Genomic DNA, 24,476 nt, shown 5'->3' with positions numbered 1-24,476 from the left:
CTTCTGAAAGAGTACTCCATATGCAAAAATGTGTAAAGAAGCAGAAACAAGTGATCAAAGCATTGATTATGCACATGTAAGCTATCGTCAAACAATCAACAGCATATAAATCAAAACTGCCTAACATTACCAAATGAAAAGTGCAAACTTTGGAGGTGTTGATGGACTTGATCTACTCAATCTGTTTTGATCATCGTTCTGAAGGTGATCCGGAAGAAGTCTTTGACAAAAATGCGATTTTCTCAGCTTTTTGTTCAAAATTTTGCTTTTTAAATAAAACTTACCCACATTCAAGAGTTGATAAAAAAAAAAAAAGAATGCTTGAAGCTAGAATTAAATTTAAAATTTGAAATGAGTCTCATATATGCCCACTGCTAACAACATCCCTCTTTGAAAAGAATGACCAATTCAGAAAGTATCTTTTACACAGCTGTACACAAGGACCTTACTTTTGTCTTGGTCTTCTCCTGACCTGTTCTGGAATTAGTAACACTCGAGTTGAAGTAACATGTAAAAGGCTGTGACATTCAATCTTCTATCCTGATTTCAACACACTCACGCAATATTGCGTATGTCTGTCACAAGAGATGCATGAGACCTCACGGAACAAGAGAATGTCATCTGGATAAGTGAAATACTGGTTACCAAATCAAAAATTCTCAGAAGCTTTGTTCCTTATAGCAGGGTCTGGTCCTAATCTCAGGAATCTTGAGAAACATGTTCAACAATACTACAAGAATGAAAGCACTTTCTGTTTGTTCAATATCCTCTCATTTTAAATGAACCTGCTGGGGTGTGAAAATCAGTCTTTTCACAACTCCATTGTGCTTTAGTTTGGTGCCCATCTCTTGGACACCACAAAACCATTCAACAAACAATGGCTACGCTGGTTAGCTAGATCTGGGTCAAGGGGTCACAAAGGTTATCATACACACTGGCATTAACTAAAACTCCAGCCAAAGGCCTCTGGGTCATTAAAGGTGGGGTCAGTGGGTTGCCTACTGGAAACTCAACACACATCCACTTGACCTCTGTTGCTTGGAAACAAGGGAGAGGTCATCCCGGGAGTGAATAGTCACAGCGGCCCGTAACCAAGCAGAAGACCTTAACGGCATGTGACAGGCGAGAAACAAGCATCTGAAAGCGGCAGCCGCTGTTCGCCTGCTGATTAAGAGTGTGTGAGAGAGCCTGTAAGCTTTGATTTGGCCGTTGCGGTCCACTCATTCATTGAGTGCCTTTCGTCCCTGTCTTTGCCTTGTTTGTGAAAGCTGTAAAAACCAGTGACAGGCAACAGTCTTAAAGAGATGGTTCATGCACAAATGAAAAAGTCGGTCTGCATATCTTAATGTTGCTTTAAACTCATTTACCCTTTTGCACATTCAAACCAAGTATGTGTTCATGAGAAGCTGGAGTGCAATTTCTTGTTCTCTTTATATGGTGTCAAGTGTGCTTTGCTTCTTTATCATGATTTAAATGGGTACAAGGCAAAATTTACAAAGAATAACTATCACTTTCATTCTATAGAATAAAAGAAGCCTGGCTATATTTATATCTAAATATCTCCTCTAGAAATCAAACCGGTTTGGAATGACAATGAATATAAGTTAATAATTCATTTTCATTTTTGTGTAAACTATTCCTTTAAAAATATTCATTATTCACTTTGTGTGAAAAAGGGATCTTAGTTTTACAAGAAAAACGTTTACAAAGCTTTAAGGGTACTGCCTCAGTGACAAGCTGTTGTATCTTTAAAGGTACAATTTATCAAATTTTTACAGTGTGATGAAATATTATCTTTAGCTTAGAAGTTTCAAAATATGCATTTCAAGAAATACTCTATATGGGATGCACAGATACCATTTTTTAAGGACAGAGTACGAGTACCAATATTTTTTTTCTGGTACTCTCCGATACCGATAGCCTGGCAAGTCCAGGCAAGTCTTCTACAAGATATATCAGTCTGGTCAGTCCACCCTCCGTTGCGCCTCGAGTCAACTCCAAACCGTACCGTGCAAACAGATTTGTTTATTTCAGTGACGCAAACAGCGTCACTCTAGTGCGGCGAAAGTCCCTTCAATATCAACAAAGATTGTGCACACGAGACCCGAGAGTTTGTTCTATTCAGCCGTGAATTCAGTTTTAAATGACCAAAAACACATTAATTATTTACTTTTCACTGTTGACACTCTTGTCGCTTTGCTAACATCATATCCGCCCTTCTCTGATTGGTTTACACCGCTTCCTGTTTGCTCGGATTTGCTCCGCCCTAGAAATCGAATTGATTCAATGGCGACCAAACTCATCCGCTGGTACAGCGGTGAGGCTGGATTTTCCAGGCAACGATATCGATGCCTATGCATTTATTAATTTCTTTTTTTCAACACAGTGAATGAATGTTGTACAGCTTCTTTATTATTACTCCAATGAAAAAAGTAATAAGTAGGGGTGTCACGATTCTCCAAATCCTCGATTCGATTACATTTTCGATTCTAAGGTCACGGTTCGATTCGATTCTCGATTTTTACATTTATTTTTTTTAAAGCACAGGTTGCTATGCCATTTTTCAGACTAGACTTTTATGCAATATAATCACCGTAGCTATGAGATGCGTTCTACTTGGGATTGGAGTTTTCCACCACCGAATAAGGTCACATGTCTGCGGCTATGAATACTCCTAACGCCTGTTTCACACTGCAAGCGTGAGCGTCGCGTGCGCAGTGCATGAGCGTAACTACACCGTCACTGCAGCTGCCGAGACGCGCGAGTATTCACAATGGAAGCGTTTGTACAGCGTCACAGCAGTGGCTCGAATCTGCATAGTGAGAATTTCTTTACAAAGACAGCTATAAATTTGTTTTTATAAGTTGGTCATTTATAAACTTGATAGTCTTGAAAGTTTGTTAACATGGGGAAGTGTACAACATTTTCATATAAACGTAAATAAATAAAAATAAATAAAAGCCTCATGTTATCCATTGCTGCACATGAATGAGGTGAGCTTTGTGTTTGACATCATCCTCCGCGTGCACATGTTTACAAGACGGCAAACTCGTATGGTACACGCACATAAGTGCAAACTGTTTTTTTTTTTTTTTTTGTCGACAACGCGAACGTTGTCAACATAACTCACTGGAAATCCAAAATACTTCCACACCAGCGACTTCAGTGACTTCATCACATCAGCATCACAATGCCAGCATACAGATCCAATTTATGTGCTTGTCACAAACTTAAAGAACAAAAATTTCACAGTGTCCAATAACCCTCAAAGGGTATAATTACCAATTTATATAATTGTTGTTATATAAAAAGAAATTTACAAACAATACATCAAATAATATAGAGATACAAATTAAATAGAATGTTTGTAACCAAACAGATCTTGCCCCCATTGACTACCATAGTAGGAAAAAGAATACTATGGTAGTCAATGGGGGGCGAGGTCTGTTTGGTTACAAACATTCTTCCAAATAACTTCATTTGTGTACAGCAGAACAAAGAAATTTAAACAGTTTTGGAACCGCTTGAAGGGAAGTAAATGATGACAGAGTTTTCATTTTTGGGTGAACTATCCCTTTAATGTTGAGAACAGATTTGCAGCTTACTATTTTTGTGGAAATATTCTTTCAGGATGAACAGAAAGTTTAAAATGAATGATAATTAATTTGAAATAAAAGCATTTATAACATTATAAATATAAATATAACATTATATTTACTGTCACTTTTGATCAATTTAATGCATCCTTGCTAAATAAAAGTATTAATTTATTTCAAGAGAAAAAAAATAAATAAAATTTCTGAACCCAAACTTTGAACAAGAGTGTAGGTGTGTGTTAAGATGTGGGTTGTGTAAATTTACACCCTTACTAATTGTCAGTGTAGTGCGACATAATTTAAAGGACATAACATTCTCAAAACTAATTTCTAGTATAAAGGCACTGATGCTCCAGTGCACCCTGCCATGCTTTTTCAAAAGCAGAGACTTTCAAAGACACAGCATGAGATGCATCACAATGCCACCATACAGTGTAATAAAATAACCAATATGCATCAATGTCTCTCATCGTTTCTCAAGCACACACACACACACACACACACACACACACACACACACACACACACACACACACACGTGTGTGCAAATTGAAACACATTAACATATGTAGCTCAGTCTCATGGGAGAGAGACCATAAGAATTGGAAAAGCGTACCCACCCCCCATATAGGAGGTGTCAATCAAAATGCATATTAACCACTTAAGGCACTCAGAAGCCTGTGAGAAAAAAAAAAAAAAAAAACTGTGTGGAATGACTCTATTTAATAAGGCCTGATGCCGGTGGCAGCAAGCCATCTTAAAGACAATGAATTAGATGATAAGGCAGAAATATGTAAATATACATGTGGAAAGGAATAAAATATAAATGTTTATGCATACACACTGAACATTTTATTGTGTTTTTTTCGTTTTATAGATGTGCATGTGTGTGCAACTGTTAAATTCTTCTGCATCTAATCAACATATTTATGTCCTTGATATTTATTTCCTTGACTTGGTAAATACCACATATTAGTCAAACATGTTGATGCCAACTTCATGGAAACAGTTCCTAAAATGAACCGTATTGCACTTAAATGAATAATTTGTCTTTTACCCAAAAGACCCACAAATATTGAAAACATTATTACACAATACACAATATTAGCAGAGCTGCAATACCACTCAATTACGAATGATGATACAAGTTCCTTTATATATCCGTAATAAGCAATGCAATGACCTTTGGCAGGGTGAAAAATGGCAATCAACCTCTAGACACTGACAATAAGTATATGGAGAAAAACTAACCCCAAACAACTCAATTTCAATAAAGAAAGTATTTCAATAAAAAAAGAAATGCACAGTCATTGCACACTGAAAAACATTCCCTGATTAAGAGAGCAGTCTCTAGCTTTTATCTTCTGCATAAATACATAATACCCCCTGCTATGCTAAGCTGATTGACAGCTTGACAAGCCAATGGATTACTGCCTCTTTGCAGTTCATGGTGACAGACAAGCTAACCCCGCCCACTAAAGCCAACCATGAGGTTTAGGGCTAAAGCCTCCTTTTTCATTTGATGGACAAGTGGGTAGTCCTTTCCAGTGACCCCATGACCTCTGAGCCCTGACAACAAAGATCATGTGATTTGCACAGAGAGATGGCATTGAACTTCTCTTTAGTTCTGCTCTTCCTTTGTTACATTAAGCGCCCCCATCCAACACCAGCTCTTCTAAAGGCACTTTAGCTGACAATATCCAGCAGAAACAGAAGGAACAGATGAAAGAAACAGAATAGCGAATGTCTCAAAGTGGCTAAATTCCTATTATTAGCATGATGGAGATTAACATGAAAAGGGTGAGAGAATAAAGTGCATTTAAAATCACAGCCAGTGAATAGAAAAAGTTAACAAGCTTCAGTGCAGCATAAAAAACATCCTATTTATTTTATTTGCTGGTTTGACATCTGCAACAGATAGTCCCAGAGGTTAGATGTGTCCCCATAAAAATGGATCACCTTACATGTTTTAATAAGACCAATCATTTAATCTATGTTACAGGCAATTAACTCCAAACCAGCCATGAAATTATCTAATGGGATTGTCTCTTGTATGGATAACTAATTGAATTCACAAGCCAAATGAAACAAGCTAGTGATAAATGACCTGTGAAGGAAAACTAGAAAAAAAAGAAATGATAGGGATAAATAAGGTGTGCTTTCATTGGCAAAGTCAACGATCAGTCTTCAGGAGATATGATGTGGGAAATCATAGAGCAAAGTCTCAACATGAGGACTTAACTGGGGCATTTTGATAAGAAATTTCACATACACTGGTCTTTCTTCTTGAGTTTGGTTTCTCAGGACTCAGGACTGTTTGTTGAGAAACATCTGTACTGAACAGCTAACTGCTGCAGCTATTCAGACAATCATTTAGCTAGGCTAGAGTGTTAAACTGTCAATTACTGGCTTAATCAATCGATTAAACAGATAAAGATGCCAAACTGCAAATTAATCTTGTCCAGCATGCAGACATTTCACATTTTCTCAGCTATTTTGGAAATGAGTTTAAATGTGGTCAAATGTGTTAAACAGATCTAAGAGTACTACACTACTCAAATTTATCCAAAAGCCTTAATAAACAAACTAGGGAATGTGTATAACTAATAACGGATGTTCAAAATCTGAAGCAATCTGCAGAGTTTCTGTGTCTGTGCAGATTCTGTGTGGGCTTGAGTTTGTCCAACACTCTCCCTTCAAACAATGTGCAGATTGAATGCTAACAAACAACAAAAAAATTTAAATACATGGCATGCACTAAGTGCAATATATGAAAATTGTTAGTATTTATTCATCCTCTATACTTGTATGACTTAAAGGGATAGTTTACCCAAAATAGAAAATGCTGTCATCATTTAGGCACCCTTAAGTTGTTCCAAACCTGTATGAGTTACTAACACAAAAGAAGATATTTTGTCAGTAACCAAACAGTTGATGATCCCCATTGACTTCCATTTTATTTATTTTTTCCATACTATGGAAATCAATGGAGCCCACCAACTGTTCTTCAAAATATCTTTTTTTTGTGTTCAGCAGAAGAAAGAAATTCATACAGGTTTGGAACTTGAGGGTGAGTAAATGATGACAGAATTTACATTTTTGGATGAACTATCCCTTTCTTTAACTTCTTTTGTGTTCCACAGGATAAATAATTTACAATGAAATTCAGTGGGGTCTAATGTTGCTTTGGAAACATTCCTCAAAAAATCATTTATTTTTTCTTTTTTCTTTTTGCATGTTCCGTAGCAGAAAGAAAGTCATACCAGTTTGGAACGACATGAGGGTGAGTAAATGATGACTGGTCAAATGCACGGACAGCAATGGCATTTGTTGTCAACCATTAAGTTACTTTAAGTTAACCTCCCAACAAACACACACACACACACACACACACACACACACAAACAGAGAAGTAGCTTGGAGAGCAGTAAATATGTTTTCACTTGATTCTCTCTGTAACAAAATCAGCAGGCAGCACAGACATCACGCTCAAAAATCGCAGAAACAGATGTTAGCCGACTCTAGACAGACACCTAACACATTCCTCCTGGCGTCTCTCCAGCATGCACCTCTCTTATCCTATTATGCTCTTTTTCCCAATACATCCCATCTACATTTCCATCTTGTTATCGAGTCAATGCATTCTCAGCTTACAGAAGACTATGAATTGGGACGGTTTGAACATTCGGACATATGCACAAAATCTTTCTTGCTCTCCTATTTCACATCTGTTTATGTCTTTTTTCCAGCAAAAGGTATGGTTTGGTGTATCTATTCTGCAAAGTCTCCAATGGGACCAGGTCGATAGACTCAAGATTCAAGCTGTAAATCACAGCTATAAAAAGGAAGAAAAAAATCATCTGGCCCATGTGCTATTTTTCGAACTATCGAGGGATGATAATACTCAAGCTTGAGGTTTTAACCTAAATGTGTCTGTAAGAGTGATGATTTTGACTTTATAGCTTTACTGTTTCTATGATGTGAGGCTCTAAAAGTCTTCAGAGGTGAAAATATGATCCAATATCCTGTCCAAGTACTGAACTGAATCAAACCGCAATTAATGAAATTTCTTGTCAGGCTCCATCCCAAAAGACTGGCTACTTCCTCTTGCAGACATATTTGACATGCTTCTCAGAATACTTTACTTTCATCTGCTTTCTAACGCTTATGTGGTAATGTTAAACTAATCCGATGAGAACTTTTTAAATCAGAGGTCTCAAAGTGAGCCAGGTTTGTACAGTACGACCCCTCACGTGTTAATAGTTTATAATTCAAAACAGCCCGCAAACCATTTCTCTATGTCTGCATTGGCCTTTAATGTTATTTCAAAGTTTTCTTAAAGTATTGTTAAACAGTAGCATTATATATATATATATATATATATATATATATATATATATATATATATATATATATATATATATATATATATATATATATATATATATATATATATATTTTTATATATATATATATTTTTTTTTTTTTTATTTATTTTTTTTTTTACACACAAAGTTGAATTTACACGTCCATCAAATTGTACATGGTATATCTCTACCAAATAATACAATTCAAGATGATAAAACATTTGTATTTGCAGAGTTTGAGAGCACTGCTTTAAATAGCTAAACAACAAGGATCAGAATTGAATTATTTAATTGTTCACACATTGTGTTGTTTTAAATCCTAATACAGTCCTTATCAGTCTATTATTGTCTTGTTTTAAAAAAGGTAACCCGCTTATCAACATCAATTTACATCCACATAAGATAAGAGCTGGAGTCTGGAGTCAAGAGTCAGAGAGTCAAGAGTATTCCCTTCTTGTGTAAGAAGCAAAGGTACAATCTTTTTTTCATTAAAAGTGAATTTCCTGAGTAATTGTAGCCAGCAATATTTCACTACAGCAATATCAGCATGTCAGTCAAAGTTTCATCAGGATTTCTGGATTTTTTTTTTGTGAACGTGCACCTGTGCGTAGACAGGAACTGACCTCATCCCAAGACATCACTGGTGATTCATTGGTGAGGTGTGTGTAAAGTTCATACCGACACAGATTGAGGTGAAATACATAATTACATCAAAATATGAGCATTTGAATTGGGTTAGGACAGCACAAAAACTGTGGTGGTACCATTTTCATAAACATGCCATGGTACTCCAAGGAACTACTGATGTATACAAAAATATACCAATTACATAGATTTATAAATTAAATAAATTGATTTCCATATGGGTGACAGAAAAAAAGAGAGGAATGAGAAGAAGAGGAGAAGAGAAAGAGAAAGACAGACAGAGACTGCGGCCAAGTCTAGAAAAGCCAGTGCAGCCTTAGGGGTGTCTACATTCACAGCCCTTTACTTCTAAGTACAAAAATAGAGGAAGAATGGAAAACGGCATCATAATCTCTTTGACCTCCTAAACAAACTTTGCCTTTAATGAGCATGAGATCACTTCATCACACAACAACATGAGCAGACAGCTTGCTGCCACCACAGACAACACCAACAATTCCATTCTCATCTCAGACACTCTCAAACACACATACACAATCTACACACACCGTGTTAAGGCATTCGAGACTCCAGCTGAATTTGGCTCAGAACCACAAGCACATCTTTCCCACCCGTCTAACTCTCCAGCCCACATTTGCCATTCCTCTGAAGTGACGAGGAACATCTGGAGGAAAAACTTACCTGAGAGATGCACAGACACGCACAGATGCATGATCTCACTGAATTAAACATAAGAGTAGATTGCCAGTGTGCTTCCAATGATTATGATTGTTAGCTCTTATCTACCCTATAATTAAATTGTCAGGTATGTAATTCACTTTAACTTGTATATACTTTTGAAAACACTACATCAACATTTAACAAGCACAGTGAAATCAGGTTTCCAATTCTGTCTCATTATGTAAATGGTCACAAGACCAGTAAACAGCAATATGATTCTAGCAGCATTTCCCCCCCAAATATTCCCTACAAAACAAGTATAGTGGAGGTACCATAGTACAGTACTGGTATCAGATGACAATTCCATGGTACTTTGATATATACCGATTAACATATTCATCTAACATATTGATATTTACATGGTACTTCAAGGAATATAAAAAAAAAAAAAAAAAATCAAGGTATGTCATGGTACTAATGTTTCTACTAAAATCCCTTCTACTGAAATAAAAATAAAAGCGAATGAGACAACTTGACACAGAAGTCAATTAATTAGAATAGATGATATGTTCTTGAGAGAATCTGATGGGAAAATCAATTACACTGAAAAAAATGATTTTTTTGATGCTGTTCACTTTATTTAAACAACTTATTTTGATTCAACACCATTGTATTAGGTTTCTGGTTCAAATTCAATTGCTTCATGTTAAATGAAGTTGAAACAATCACTTTTTGACTTAACTTAATGTTTTTATATTAAAATAACGTGTTTCAATCAAGTAAACCCAACCAGGACTCAATCAAACAGGATTTTCACTTCCCATCATGCTTTGCAAAGGGGATGAACTAGGAGTGTAAATGTTGAAATAAAGTGTTATTTTAAGCAGTTTTTTGAAGATGAGAAAATGAAAAGACCTTTTAATATGTTTACTGTTCTATTATGTTGTTGGTATTTAAAAGTTTCTGTTAATTAATAGTTTTAGGGTTACCATTGTGGTGAATTGTTGCACTTGTGCTTGGGTTGAGGAACATGCTAACAAACTTTCAAATTACTTTAATAAGAAAGTAATCACTGTGGTAGTGCTCTGGGTTGCATTTCCCAAAAGCATTGTAAGTCTATGTTGATTGTAAAACCATTGCCACCAATGAACTTATGATCAATTTAGGCTTTACAATGTTTTTGGTTAAGGCAATTTAGGATGAATCCAGTATCACATCTAGATTTCTAACACAGAACATCACAAAAGTTAAGTAAATCACAAAATTAAATTGTAAAAATCAATGTATATGAAAACAATTTATTTTTTATTTATTGATTGATTTATTGATTTTTATTTATTTTATTTTAAATGACCACAATTGATTCTAGTTAATTTAACATGGTTGATTCTATTGGATTTTACTTGTCTCAATCATGTGGAACCACTGTCCATGATTGAATTGAATAAATTTTACATTTTACACAGATTCTTCCTTAGTAAGTTCTTTTGTCACAACTCAAGGATTTTGCATAGAGTAAAAATAAACCTTTAATGTTAATAAAAACTAAGTTGGTTGTGTGGAAACACTGTCTATAATTGACTTGAGTTAGTTTAAAGTGTCAATTTTTTGAGTGTATGGTAAAAAGGTTTTAATTTTTTAACACTCAAAAGCTATTTGAATTAATGTAATTAAATCATGGAAAGGATTTCCGTGTGAATAAATGGCTTTCTTTCAGCATTAAGCACTTTTGTTAGGCTAACTTAAATTGCATAGATTGGATCAACTTAAGTAAATGAGTTGGTCCAAAACATTGCAAATTAGTTGGGCTGACACTATTAAATTAAGCTGTGCCCAACCATAGAAAATAAGTTGAATCAATCTTAATAAATTAAGTTTAAATTAAATTTAAATTAAGATTAATCGCGATTAATCGTTTGCAAAATAAAAGTCTGTGTTTACGTAATATACATGTGTGTGTTCTGTGTATAGTAATTATGTATATATAAATACACACACATACAGGTGTGTGTTCTGTGTATAGTAATTATGTATATATAAATACACACACATACAGGTATAAAGTTTAGAAATATATGCATGTATTATAAATATATATATATTTATATATATTTTATATTACATAAAAAAATAAATATTTAATATATAAATATAACATTTTTCTTAAATATATACATGAATGTGTGTATATTTATATATACATAATTATTATACACAGAACACACACACACATATAATACGTGTAAACAGACTTTTATATTGCAAACGATTAATCGCGATTAATCGTTGCAGCCCTAAAATTAAGTTAACCCAACTTAAGTACATTAAATTGGAATAACAGAATTGCATAATGCTGAAATAAAGCAACTTAATCATCTGGAAATCCTTTCCTTGATTTTTTTATGTTTGTTCAAAGAGTTATTTTTTGGAGTGTATGAGTGAGTTAATGAATCATTCGAATCACTGATTCATTCAGGTGACTGGCTTTATGAGTGAGTCAATTAATCATTTAATCAACCAATTTGTTAAACACTGATCCTATGTGTTGTTTGGAGACACGGAATGGTTCTGCTGCTACCTTGTTTTAAGATTTTTGCGATAACAGCAATGTTAAGTTATTAACATCTTGTATATGAAACTGTTCGGAGCAGAGTTTCTAATTATATTATTACTTTTCTAATGAAGTTCAATAAGCAAAGAGTATGTGGAAATGGTGAAGCCTTTTTTCAGGATTCTTTGATAAATAGAAAGTTCAAAAGCACAGCATTTAGGACAAACAATTGCTGTCTCATTCTCTTCTCTGTCCTTCTCTGTCCTCTAACATGATGGAGAAATGCCAGCCAGTCAACGATTGACACATTTTTCCTTTTACCACCCCATAACCCCTGTTGTGAATTCACAATTTGTTACCTCCATCCAGTGGCGTCCCTGTTCTGTGATTGGCTTGCTCTCAGACTGTTTCCTCTGTCATGATGCTTTGGTGTGTCAGTACAGGTCATTGTCTGAGTATAAGTACTGCCGTGATATTAAAGTCCATGCCTGACTGACAGATGGTAATAAATGGTGGCAGTCTAAAACAACATGAAGGGAGAGGCGCCCTTGACCTCACACCCCCCCTAAGGTCAAGCATGTCTGGTAACCTCGAGGATGTAACTCCCACACCCAGCCCACATCTGGAGAGAGAACCACTCTGTTACTTTGTGTGTGTGTGTGTGCGTGCTGGGGAATGTAACAACTCATCTTCTCACTGTTGTCAGCGCAGAATGAAACGGTTGTATCTGTTGTCACTCCCATGGCAATACTTACAAATAAGACCTTCCCTATTTGGTTAGATTAAAGGGTGAATTTTGAAATTTCTAAGAACTTGATGCACAAAAACATAGCTATCAAATAACAGGTGAAATGTGCCATAACGCAGTGACAGGTAACAAAAGGAATGCTGCCATGGCAACCAAACTAGCAGACACACAAGGGAAATGCATTGTCTTTGCTGATGGAAAGAAAATGGTGTATGCACACAGACACACAGGCATGCATGCATTGTAATAAGCACACACACTTTTTTGTGGGGGGAAATTATTAGTAAATCCCACCCTTTTCCTCTCCTCTTCGTGCCCACTGTGGCTTTTAAGAGGAACAATCTGAACTTAAAAGGACGGTTGACCCAAAAATGAAAACAAAATCATTATTTATTCACCCTCATGTCATTATGAATCTGGAGCCATGTTCACACAGCAGTGGAATACGGTTGTCAGTCCTGTATTTGAGTCATTAATACCCAACATTCACACTCAGTTCAGTTATTTACAGGAGCGAAAACTGCATTCTATAACCAAACTCACACCCAGAAACCACAAAACCACATTCTTGGAAAACCCACAACCTAATGCAATTGGACTGGACAATTAGTTGTCCGTAACATCATACAGTGAGAGAGAGAGAGAGCTGCTCAAACACGTGTCTACCATGTTTTACAGGTTTTTATTTATGGTTTCTGTAACTTACAGTGACGGAGATATGAGCTGTATGTCATCTGAAGGTTTTAGATCTGGTCACTGTTCTCCACCGGAGCTGCTCCCAACAGTTTTGTATTCAACACATGCATGACTCCACTCTCTGCCCAGATATAAAAGCTGCTGTCGGTTAATGAAGATTTGATGGATGAACTTACGGCTCAGTTGGACTATTGTCGTGTCAAAAGTGATAAGACTTTTCAGCTTTATGGACATCACCATCTTTAATATTACTTTGGTCACTGTCACTATGGATAATGGGCTAGGCTCCCATTGCACGTTCATACAGACAGTATTCGAGACGCTGTTCCTAATTTGCTGTGTGAACAGGACATTTCGAGACGCACACCTGTAAGTAAATGCAGTCCCAAAAACTGACAGTGTGAACATAGCCTTATGATGACATTTTTTCATGCAACACACAAAAAAAGCATCATAAAAGTGTCCATACAACCTATTTCGAGGTGATTTTTTTTGTCTGGAGTAGCAAATCAGCATATTAGAATGATTTTTGAAGGATCGCATGACACTGAAGACTGGAGTAACGATGCTGAAATTTCAGCTTTGCCATCACAGGAATTAATTAAATTTTAAAATATATTAAAATAGAAGACCTTTTTTTTTTTAAATGTAATATTTCACAATATTACTATTACTTACTGCATTTTTGATCAAATAAATCAGCCTTGTTAAGCATAATAGATTTTCAAAAACATTAAAAAAAAATCTTACAGACCCCAAAATTTTGAATGATAGTGTACAACTTTAATTTTTGGGATTTTAAGATTTCATTAATGTTGCTGTTGACCACACTTGTCTTTGCATGTATCTCACATTGTTAAAAAGCATCTCAGACTGCACAGACGGTGTCACAGGGGTCCAGGTCTAGGGTTCAGCAAAGCTGCCTGCTGACAAAACCTATTGTAACCTCTCATTAAGCAGACCTGCATGATGGTGTGTCTTACTGAATCAACTCACAGTGGACCACAGTTCTCTTTCTTCTTTTTCAGCGAAAAACTATAATAGGATGAGACAACATGGATACTTTGAGCAATTAAGGTCTGGGAGAAGACAGAGACCCGCTCTCACCAAAATGGTCATTATGTCGCTACCTTTTACTGTAATTTACCGCATCGCAGAGCAAGACGAGCATTTGTGATTAAAAAGGATACAATTTTAATTTTTTTTTTTTTAAATTGACTGATCGTTTTGGTAGATAAGACCCTTTTTCCTCGGCTGGGATCGTGTAGAGCCCTTTGAAGCTGCACTGAAACTGCAATGTTTTCCTCAAAAACCTTAATTTCTTTTCAACTGAAGAAAAAAAGACAAACATCTTGGATGACATGGGGGTGAATAAATTATCAGGAAAATTTAATTCTGAAGTGAACTAATGCTTTATTGAAAAAATGTAAATCATTTTAACCTGTATTTTTACAACATTTATCAATTATAAATAGGGTTTCAGCCTCACTGTAAGTTGAACGCCGCTTGAACTTTCCTATTTTAAGTCTAAAGAGTGATGGGAAATTTTAAAGGAGCAAAGTCAGGAAACATACATCAGGTTATTTTCATTCTGTCTGACACATTTCCATCTGTCCTCACAAAACACAATCAGCATGGGAGAGCTATAAGGCACACTATCACACACACAGCTTACAAACAGAGCATCTTTGTCTTACATCAGTGGAGAACACCAACCCTGCCTGTTTCTCAAAGTGACAAGTGAGAAGATTTGCCTCTTTTTCCCCAAAGCTGCTCTCCAACAGCAATAGAAAAATGTTTTGATTCTCTGCATGAGTTTCTGCATTAGGTTACAGAAACCCCTGTGTTACACTCCAGAAAGAAACACATCAAACTGGCTGACAGTGCAACCATTTATCCAGACCGGATAACCTTCGGTTCTGAGGTGGTTTTATAACAAGACAGCCATATACACTCCTGACGCTTTTAAATGCCTTTGAAGCTAACACTGTATTAGAGATGAGGAGCTGCAGACAGATAGAAAATAGAACATGAGGGGAGTGATAGTGTCAGAAACGAGTGAATGTGAATGCTGATTAGCAATGAGAAAAGTAATGATAAAACACACAGGCTGAAGATGAGTGTTACAAGACAAGCATGAGTGTGTGAGTGCTGTGAATATGGCTGTGTTTTACAAGAAGAGATAAGAAAAAAAAAAAAAAACTGATGACAGACAAAATATCTCTGTGCCTCAAGAGAAAGATGGGCCTTTTAAAGACAAAAACAGAAAACATTATGTATTTTGTAGCCACATGGAAAGAAAACTGAGATGAAAAATGTATTGTTCAGATGTTGTTGAGTTGTTTCCTTTACATAATCAACTAAGTCTCAAATGTTTTTCCCAAAATTCCAAATTCCTTGAAATCAAATTTTTTTTAAGAATACTGCAGTATTGTGACGTGGGACAACCTGTCACTCACATGAGATCACAGTAATCACAACAAACCACAACAATCCAACCATCCAATCAATTCCTAATGAACAAAAATCAAGTCCCGCCCTACATTTTTTCTTGTTTGAGAAGCTGTCAAATATACGTCACAATAGAAGAAAAAAAAGTTTTATATTGAAATCTCTTTTGACTGCAGACTTTGATATAATAGCAAATTTGAGCACAGTTTGAGATTTCAAGACATCTTCTGAAACTACATGATGTGAGATTACATCTGTTTCTAGAAACAACCAAGTAAAAGTCACTTTCATTTAATCTCATTGCTGTCTACAAGAAACAAGTGAGATACTGAAGATTTCATTTGTGGTTTTTCTTTCCTATAGGAAGGCGACCAGCAGCTGGTTCTAAAGTGCATCACAAATGAATCATTTGTAAAGCAAAAACACATCAGCACTCTTATGTGGCTTAACATGCAGATAATCATTGAAATACTTAAATTCATTTGCTCAGGTCTTAGGTAATTAAGCCGTACAACTGATTTGTCATAAACCACAAAAAGGCCAAACATGGCATCCGTAGCTCATAAACCACAAAAAGGCCAAACATGGCATCTGTAGCGGCTATCTTTCTCTCCTGACATCCAACATAACATGACATATTTTAAAAATGAGTATGCGTCTCCTTGCATAGAGGATGGTTTTCTCAAATTGAATGTCTCTCTGCCACATACACACCCACAACTAACCAAATGAGTGACTCATCTGAGGAGATGTGACCCAGACCTCACTCAAAATGAATGTCTGCACTCTCTCGTCTCATGGGAGCACTTCCACACTCCTTCAGGGGGTGACATGTTAGACACCACCCCTGGGAGCGGAGAAAATGAAAATACAGCACAGAAAAAAAGAAGCTAAAGGAAGAGAACCAAGAGAGAGTAATGAAATAGAGAATTGGGAATTGATGGAGAACAGCACAATATACAAGAAGAAAGAAAAAAAGAACTAATAGGATGGAGACATAGACAAGCAGAGTGATTTAAGGTAGCAGTACCATGGTAGATTGAGAATAGAACTCGCCTGGTACTTTTGATATACTGTATGGCTTGACAATATATTAAATACTTTCAATATATTCAAAGTATGTTAAAATTGCCACTTTTTGGGGTTGAGCAAAAACGCGCCATTTCAGTGTGCGCCCTTTAAATGTAAATGAGTTGCTGCGCTCGGCCTAAGAGGACAGAGCTTAAATTGTTCTCCCTATATGGCTCTGGTTCTCCCCCGTCAGGATTCAGTCAGGACGCACAATAATGTCAGAAACTGCGAATATATGCTGCATGGAGATTGAACTAAACTATACCTGTTCTATTACGGTTATAACTTATATTGTCTTCTTGTTTATATCCACTATATTAGTACAAGCCAGTTTACAGATGAGTTTTATGACATTTATTGTACTTCACACAAAATATGAAGCGTCTGTCTTCACTCTAGAAAATCACTGTAAGAGCTTAATAAAACAGTGCAAGTTTGCATTAAAATATCATCCATAAACTCTCTCTCTCCCTTGCATTATCATCAAGATACACAGCGAAGTACACAGAAACACTTGTTACAACTAACAGTAAACAAATATATATATTATGCCTTTTCAGGTGATCTGGTAATCTTTATATCCGTAAATCAACTCCATTGAACTGAATAAAGTGCCCTCAGCTTTATTACTGCCGTATTCAGTATCACTCTGGAAACAGTATGTTTTGTATTGTCCCTTTGTATTGACATTCTTCACAAAGCAGTCCGGTGTGAAATTATTCGCACAGACATAAACAAATTTTGGTAGAGTTGAGGGAGCATTTTCTTCAAAAACAAAATGAATCCACCTCGTCTTCAGCAGCTCAGATTTAGGGAGTAAATGGAGAGAGCTATGTGGATTAATCCATCCAGCTACATAACACCTAAAACGTTTGGGAGACGTTGCAGTGACGGACTGTGAACTCACTGTGAACTCGCTCAAGGCAGTTCTATGTTAAAACGGCAGTGTCTGTCAACATTCGTGGGCGGGGCCTGTGGCTTTTCTGACGTCACATTGCCAGGGATCTGGAAACGACTTGTTCTGAGACACTGCTTATGATTTATTGGGATTTAAAAAAAGGAGTGGTTGGATTTTTATCATTATAGGGTGGTTGTGTACACACTGCCATGTCCAAACACCATGCAAAAGTGAATTTTGCATAATAGGCATATTAACAGCAAAGCAAAAATGCTGAAGTTGGGAGGTGATTTATTAAATACCATGATTTAGTTCTTTGAACTGTGTGTTTTAATAAATCAGTTAATTTATTAATTTGCATAAAATTGCTCAAAAACGTTTGCTGCATTTTAGCTCAAAATATTCTGTATATAAGTAAGGCAGTTTATTAATCTATATTATTATATTGTTTTAATCTACCATTTTACTTCATTGCTTAATACAACAATGATGATGGACAAAATGAGGATTCCTCTGAAGAAATTCAATTCAGATTTGAAGGTCACTTCAGAGTATATTTACAAATATCATGATCTGTGTTGAATCTTGCCAGATGATTGAAAAATATATCGCCGAACCCTACATATGCAGCGGTACTGAATGATTACCATATTCATGTACAGTGTTGTTATTAAGTTGGCTTGAAAAAGCCAACTTACTGATCTACTACTTAAGCTTATTAATGGTGCTTGCCAAAGGCAAAGCTCCATTCTTATTCTTCTGCATACTTATTATTCTTCTTCTTCTTCTTCTGGACACAATTTCTGCGCGCTACTCCTCCCGCAGTTTTTGTCATAGACCCATGAATGAGGTGTCAAATCGACCGGCTCATTGAGGACAGGTGTGCTATGACTTTTATAAGCGATCGGGTGTACGATGTTCGTCCGGCGGGCGAAAAAGTAGCGAAAAAAATCCCATAGACTTTGCATTGGGACAAACTTTGATGAGTAATAGCTCCTAACGAGAATTTCATAGAAACATGTGGGTTACCACGTTTGAAGAGCCTGATAGGCTCTCTCAGACCATACCTCAAAATGGGGTGTAAGTTGTACCCCTGGGGCGCAAGAGCTGCCCAAAGTTGCCCCATAGACATACTATGGTGAAGCCGTGCCCATGAACCAGGAAGTACTGTGTTTTTCCTACTATGGGAAATTACATAGGGATTTTGTATTGAACATAACTCTGGATCACAATGTCATAGAGACAAGGGGGTGGGCCCATTTTACTCAGGCAACCAATCAGTCTCTCAGGATCATTGTGAAGCTATCAAGCCACGCCCTAGCAACCATATAGAGCACCATAGCAACAAGTTCCATTGACTTCCATTGAAAAAGGTCAAATGAATATCTTTGGATAGAAGTGTCGTACAAACAAGAGGGTGGGCTCATTTGACTGGAGGCAGCAAACCGCCAATCACAAATCACCTTAAAGACATCATAGCCACGCCTTAGCAACCATTTAAAGCACCCTAGCAACCCAAAGCATAGGCAGATATCTTCAAATCTGAATATCATAGAGGCATGGGGGTTGGTTTATATCATTTATACTGGCAAGCAGCCTTTGGTTTATCATTACTAGCAGCTGCCAAGCCACTCCCTAGCAACCAAACAGAGTACCCTAGCAACCGTTTTGCAAGATCTATATCTCTGCATCAGAACATCATAAAGACATGGGGTTGGTTTATATTGTCAAGCAGCCTTTGAGTATCATCATTGGTAGCTGCCAAGCCACTCCTTAGCAACCAAACAGAGTACCCTAGCAACCGTTTAGCAAGATCTATATCTCTGCATCAGAGCATCATAGAGACATGGCGGTTGGCTCTTTTGACTCATGCTAGCAAACTGAACTTCCAACATGCTACACATGCTAGCAGTGAATAGCTACATGCTAATAGTGATTAGCTTAGGGTTTAAACATGACACAAACTAGTAAAAATGTGTTACATCATGCTGGTAACATGCTAATTGTGTTAGCATCATGCTAGTAGCATGCTAATCATGTTAGCATCATGCTAAAGAAACATGCTAATTATGTTAGCATCTTGTTAAAAACATGCTAAAGAACATGGTAATCATGCAAGATCATGCCAAGATTATGCCAATCATGTTAAGCATGTTGATTAGCATTATGCTAACATGATTAGCATCTTTCTAAAAACATGCTAAGAAAGCATGCTTAAGGGTGTTAGCATTATGCTAAGAACAAATGCTAATCATGTTAAGATGTTAAAGATAATGCTAACATGATTAGCATCTTTCTAAAAACATGCTAAAGAAAGATGCCAAGGGTGTTAAGATAATGCTAAGAACATGCTAATCATGTTAGCATCTTGATAAAAACATCCTAGCAGGACGGTAATTATGTTAGCATCATGCTAATCAAGAGTGCCGAGTTTTGCCACTGCAAGCACCATTCACATTTTCTTCAGGAAATGTACATTCTAGTATTGTAAATACTATTCACCTGAACAAAACTTTGGCGCGTAACTCGTCCCGCACCGTTTGTCGTAGACCCACGAATGAGGTGTCAAATCGACCGGCTTATTGAGGAGAGGTGTGCTATGACTTTTCTAAGCGATCGGGTGTACGATGTTCGCACAGCGTACGAAAAAACGGCTGAAAAAACTCCCATAGACTTAACATGGGGGCCAAATCTGTGAGATCATATCTTTGGTTTAGAAGGTCATAGAGACTTGGGGCTGGGCTTTTTTGACTCGTCCTATCAAGCAGCCAATAACTATTGACTTCATAGCCTCACCCTAGCAACCAGGTGCCGAATTTTGCCACTGCAAGCACCATTCACATTTTCTTCAGGAAATGTACATTCTAGTTATTATTATTATTCTTCTTAGACTAAATTTCTAAATGCATCTCCTCCTAGACTGTTCAAGCTACAACCACCAAACTCGGACTAGACCTTCAGACTATTCTGACTTAGTGTGCTATATCTTTTCAGACTGATCAGACTTACGGTTTTCCTAAAAAAGCTGATTAAAACTTGGAAAAATCCCATTGACTTTCATTGACGGAATGTTCAAATGAGCCAAGACTATTCAAACTCCAACTGTCAAAATTCAAATTTTGACAGTTGGAGAGGCCCATCAGACTCTATTAGATGCCATTCTATGTACTATTTCTAATCCATTGAGACTCATTCAAATTTCCATTCTATCTAATATCTATCTATCTATCTATCTATCTATCTATTTCTCTTTCTAATCTATCTATCTATCTATCTATCTATCTATCTATCTATCTATCTATCTATTTCTCTTTCTAATCTATCTATCTATCTATCTATCTATCTCTCTTTTTAATCTATCTATCTATCTATTTCTCTTTCTAATCTATCTATCTATCTATCTATCTATCTATCTATCTATCTATTTCTCTTTCTAATCTGTCTATCTATCTATCTATTTCTCTTTCTAATCAATCCATCTATCTATCTATCTATCTATCTATCTATCAAACTAAATCTATCTATCTATCTATCTATCTATCTATCTATCTATCTATCTATCTATTTCTCTTTTTAATCTATCTATCTCTATCTATCTATCAAACGAAATCTATCTATCTATCTATCTATCTATCTATCTATCTATCTATCTATCTATCTATCCCTTCTCATCTATCTATCAATCTATCTTTCTTCTCATCTATCACTTTTCATTTATCTATCTATCTATCACTTCTCATCTATCTCTCTTCTCATCTATCTCTCTTCTCATCTATCTATCACTTCTCATCTATCTCTCTTCTCATCTATCACTTCTCATCTATCTCTCTATCTATCTATCTATCTATCTATCTATCTATCTATTTCTCTTTCTAATCTATCTATCTATCTATCTATCTATCAAACTAAATATATCTATCTATCTATCTATTTCTATTTCTAATCTATCTATCTATCTATCTATCTATCTATCTATCTATCTATCCCTTCTCATCTATCTATCAATCTATCTTTCTTCTCATCTATCACTTCTCATCTATCACTTCTCATCTATCTCTCTTCTCATCTATCACTTCTCATCTATCTCTCTATCTATCTATCTATCTATGATCAACTCTCATAGCAACCACCCAAACCAACCTAGCAACCACCCAGAACACCATGGCAACTGCATAGCAACCACACAAATCACCCTGGCATCATCCTAGCAACCAGCCTGGATAGAATAGCAACCACATAGCAACACCATGGCAACCACCCCGAGTACCCTAGCAACCGCATAGCAACACCCTAGCAACCACCCCGAGTACCCTAGCAACCGCATAGCAACACCCTAGCAACCACCCCGAGTACCCTAGCAACAGCATAGCAACACCTTAGCAACCACCCCGAGTACCCTAGCAACACCTTAGCAACCACCCCGAGTACCCTAGCAACACCCTAACAACCACCCCGAGTACCCTAGCAACCGCATAGCAACACCCTAGCAACCACCCGAGTACCCTAGTAACCGCATAGCAACACCTTAGCAACCACCCCGAGTACCATAGCAACCGCATAGCAACACCCTAGCAACCACCCCGAGTACCCTAGCAACCGCATAGCAACACCTTAGCAACAACCCCGAGTACCCTAGCAACACCTTAGCAACCACCCCAAGTACCCTAGCAACCGCATAGCAACACCCTAGCAACCACCCGAGTACCATAGCAACCGCATAGCAACACCTTAGCAACCACCCCGAGTACCATAGCAACCGCATAGCAACACCCTAGCAACCACCCCGAGTACCCTAGCAACCGCATAGCAACACCCTAGTAACCGCATAGCAACACCTTAGCAACCACCCCGAGTACCATAGCAACCGCATAGCAACACCCTAGCAACCACCCCGAGTACCCTAGCAACCGCATAGCAACACCTTAGCAACAACCCCGAGTACCCTAGCAACAGCTTAGCAAACACCCCGAGTACCCTAGCAACCGCATAGCAACACCCTAGCAACCACCGGAGTACCATAGCAACCGCATAGCAACACCTTAGCAACCACCCCGAGTACCATAGCAACCGCATAGCAACACCCTAGCAACCACCCCGAGTACCCTAGCAACCGCATAGCAACACCCTAGCAACCGCATAGCAACACCTTAGCAACCACCCCGAGTACCCTAGCAACTGCATAGCAACACCATAGCAACCAAACAGAGTGCCCTAGCAACCAATTTGCAAAATCTATATCTCTGCATCAGAACATCGTACAGACATGGGGGTTGGTTTATATTGTCAAGCAGCCTTTTGGAGTATCATCACTGGTAGCTGCCAAGTCACTCCCTAGCAACCAAACAGTACCCTAGTAACCATTTTGCAAAATCTGTATCTCTGCATCAGAACATCTTCCAGACATGGGGGTTGGTTTATATTGTCAAGCAGCCTTTGGAGTATCATCGCTGGTAGCTGCCAAGCCACTCCCTAGCAACCAAACAGAGTACCCTAGCAACCGTTTTGCAAAATCTATATCTCTGCATCAGTACATCGTAGAGACATGGCGGTTGGCTCTTTTGACTCATGCTAGCAATCTGGACTTCAACATGCTAGCAGTGAATAGCTACATGCTAATAGTGATTAGCTAAGTGCTAAAGTGGGCTAAGAACATGCTAATAACTCTATAAAAACTCCATAGTATCCATCTGTGACAATTACCAATCTATCTATCTATCTAATAAAACTTAAACTTTCAAACTTCAAACTTTTAAAACTTCTTCAAACTTTCTGGCTATGCTTTTTCAAGCCAACTTAAAGTTTGTCCTCAAACTTTTTTATCTAGTTGTTAACTAAAACTATTTATAAAATATATTTATAATAAAACTATTAAAAACGTTTTCAATAATTGAAATAAAGCTGAAAAAATAAAAATATATAAATGTTAGATTAAAAAAAAATGTAAACAAAAAGAACATGTGAAAATTAGAAAAAATAGAACTGAAATAAAGTATTAAAATTACTAAAACAAATACAAAAAGCTAAATAGAAACATTTAAAAAAAAAAACTAAAAAAATGACAAAATTACTAAAACTAAAATGAAAACTGAAAATATAAAAATAGCTCATTAAATATATTAATAAATACTGTAAACAGTAAATAAATAATGTTAGATTAACACTGTTTATGTTCCATAGTATTTACATGGGACTCCAAGGTACTTCAAAGAATGGTACATGGTACCATGTCCAAAAATCTACAGTATTGCTACATGTCCAAAAGACATACTAAAGCGAGTGTGACAGTGTGACAGATGGCAGTATTGGGAGAATATCATGGTACCTCAAATAATACCAAGGTACACGTACAGGTATAAAAACGTGATAGTAACAAGGTACTTTGTAGTATTTTAGTTAGTGACAAACAGAGGAAGACAGAGAAGATAAAGTAAGAGAGGAGAAGGGGTGTAGGAGTGCAGGGTCTCTATATTTAGCCCTGCTGCTGTCACCTCCACTCTCCTCTCGCTGTGACAGTTTAGATCCAGCGCCGCAGCACAGGATGCTGGGATGCACCGCCACCTTGACAAAAACGACAGCGTCTGCTGCACCCTGGCATCACAAACAAATGTGTTTGGTCTAAAATAAGACAACAAAATGTAGAATAATCAGGATATTCAGAAGAAAAATTATTATCTGCAAGACTTAGACACCATAATTCAGTTAATATAGCACACCCCTGGCAATAACAAAAACAACAAAGAACACAGAACAAAGAACAGGCCTCCCTTTCTGAGCCCACGCCTGTCTAAGTCCC

At 36.9% G+C, this 24,476-nt stretch overlaps 1 protein-coding gene across 4 annotated transcripts in view; it reads right to left on the bottom strand.

Moving 5' to 3' along the window:
• Positions 1-24,476, bottom strand: part of sema3fa (sema domain, immunoglobulin domain (Ig), short basic domain, secreted, (semaphorin) 3Fa) — a 53,709-nt gene that overhangs the window by 21,453 nt on the left and 7,780 nt on the right. Inside the window, exon 1 of one of the 4 annotated variants that reach the window (XM_067374635.1) lies at positions 450-488. The exons of 2 other annotated variants lie outside the window; for them this stretch is intronic. The gene's annotated coding sequence lies outside the window, so the exon portion shown is untranslated. Of the gene's footprint in view, positions 1-449; positions 489-24,476 lie in introns of those variants that run through there. One more of the 4 variants, XM_067374636.1, reaches the window with a different exon arrangement.

This window comes from Chanodichthys erythropterus, chromosome 21 (genome assembly GCF_024489055.1).
Source record: "Chanodichthys erythropterus isolate Z2021 chromosome 21, ASM2448905v1, whole genome shotgun sequence".
In the NCBI taxonomy this organism is placed as follows: domain Eukaryota; kingdom Metazoa; phylum Chordata; class Actinopteri; order Cypriniformes; family Xenocyprididae; genus Chanodichthys; species Chanodichthys erythropterus.
The sequence above is the reverse complement of the archived record's forward strand: the minus strand, read 5'-3'. Positions and strand labels throughout refer to the sequence as shown.